This window comes from Pteropus vampyrus, unplaced genomic scaffold, assembly GCF_000151845.1.
Source record: "Pteropus vampyrus isolate Shadow unplaced genomic scaffold, Pvam_2.0 Scaffold551, whole genome shotgun sequence".
NCBI classification, from domain to species: domain Eukaryota; kingdom Metazoa; phylum Chordata; class Mammalia; order Chiroptera; family Pteropodidae; genus Pteropus; species Pteropus vampyrus.
This window is the reverse complement of record NW_011889332.1, coordinates 158,892-161,297: the sequence shown is the minus strand read 5'-3', so window position 1 is coordinate 161,297 and position 2,406 is coordinate 158,892.

The window sequence follows — 2,406 nt, the reverse complement described above, 5'->3', positions numbered from 1 at the left end:
TACTGTTTTCAGGGTCTCCAACAATCAATACACCATGATTTTAAAAGTTTAAATGTGCTTCCTTATTTAATTTGAAGAAAAGTGGGTTATCTAAATCAGAGGCTCAAGGAATGTACCAGTGGAAAGAGAGCAAAACCCGGACTTCAGTGTCAGATACTTTTCCTCACAGTCAGCAGGAGTTTAAAATCATTCAGGCAGAACACTGCTATCACAAGTGTCGATATTAAATAAGTGAAAATTATGTAGAAATATGGTTAAACACATTAGGGAAGCTATACATATGTTTCTTGTTTTAGTAAATCCTGGGAAAACTTGCATTTCAAAGCAAGCATAGGGTTTCATTTCTTGTTTTAAATAATCAGATTAGTGAACCCTCCTTTCTGGCTTTGAAGTCAACTACCTTTCCTTTAGTGGGATTTAATACAGAAGAAGAGCTTACTGAAAACATTCACGGAATTTATTCCAAAGGCTGATGACTCTTCTTAGTAGATTTAAATTCGTAATGTGCTTCTCACAAGCAAATTATTTATTTTTGTTTTTTAATATTTTTTTAAATTTTAATTAATTTTTTTTATCAAGTAATTTAAAAGCCAATTTTGTATATAAAAAGGGTTTTTTTTTTTTCATTCTAAGTGGAAGGAAATTTTTACCTTCAATATAAATAAGCTATCTCTTTCCACCTCAATTGGCCTCTCTGCCCTCTGACCTAGTATTGCTGATTTTATGACCTTAAACCTTTTTCAAAGGTTACTAGAAGTCTTGAGCCAAGAATTATCCAAAGGATGTTAAATTAAACAATGTAATAAATCTGATAGCATTAAAACTGATCAGATTTTCAAAAGTTCAGGTTTTTTTGCATCACCGGAAAGAACTTTAGATATGATGACCTTCCCCCCTCTTTATCAAGTGGTTGTAACTGTAACACACCGATTCCAACAGTAGATTATCGTGCAGACCGTGGTGTAATTTCAGGGTCAGAGTAAAATGACTCACTTGTGGTGTGTGTCCTTAGTCCTTCTTATAAACACCCAGTTTATAGGAAGCTGGGTCTCTTCCTAAAAGACAAGACTCAATCTTGGCTCTTCCATAAAGCACAGTGTAACTGGAAAGAAATGGTTTTCAGTGAAATGTGACCAGGTATATTTCTGAGTTTCAGTTAGCAGCTCTAAAACATGTCTCACAGAGCGAGACCGGGGAGAGACACAGACTTGGCTGTCTATGTGGCAGGAGCATCGGTTCAGGTAGTCCCCTGTGTTGTAAGAACGAGGTGCAAATTCCCCATGCAGACAGCGGGTAGTTAGTTGTGCACATGAGGACCACTCGTTAGCAGAAACAGACCTGTTTTCTGTGTATCTGTTGTAGAGATCTTAAAATGAAATATTTACACATGTAAAACCTGTGGGGTAAACAATTTTCAAGTGTTGATATTGTATCTTACATTTTGCCACATTTTTTTAGATTTTTTGTGTGTATTTGAGTGTGTATTCTCTAGGATTTTCTAATACAAAATTCTTTCATCTGTCACCAGATACCATTTTACTATTTGTGTTTGTGTGTGCGTGCATGCATGTTTTTGCACATGTGGTTACCATGAGGGTTACTTACTATATTTTAAAGTTATAACGCTATATTTTAAACTGATAGTGTCAGTTTACAGAAACTCTACTACTTACCATTCATGATAGTTTGATTATGTGTATCTGTTGATATTTTTATATCTTTCCTTGTACCCATTTGTGTTACTGATAACACATATCTTTTATGTTGTTTCTTATGACATAGATTCAAAATTCTATTACTTTTAAAAATTTTTTGTAGAAGATATAAAATGATTAGTATTTTTTCATGACACTATCACAGAATTCAATATTTGTGTATATATTTACCTTTACTTTTATATTTTCACATAGTTTTGTATTGTTTAGAATTCTTTTATTTCATCTAGAAGGACTGTCGTTAATATTTTTCATATGGCAGATCTAATAGTGAGAAACCTGTTGGGGTTTTTCATCTGGGAAGGTGTTTATTTCTCCCTTGTTGAAAGACAGCTTTGCCAGATGTATTTTTTGTTTGATAGTTTTTGTATTTTAAACACTTGAATATTATCTTATGCTCTTCTTCCTATAAGTTTCTTGCTGAGAATTCCACTGATAGATAATCTTAGAGGACCTTTCTTTTATGTCACAACTTGTTTTTTCTTCTTTTTTTCTTTTTGCTGCTTTCAAAATTTACTTTTTGTCTGTGATTCGTGATAGTTTGATTATAACATGTTTCTGTTGATATTTTTACATTCATCCTACTTAGAATTTGGTGCGTTGCTTAAATTTGTATGTTTCTTCAAATGTGGAAATTTTTAAGCCATTAATCTTTCATACAAGTTGTCTGTCCTTTTTCACTCTCATCTTT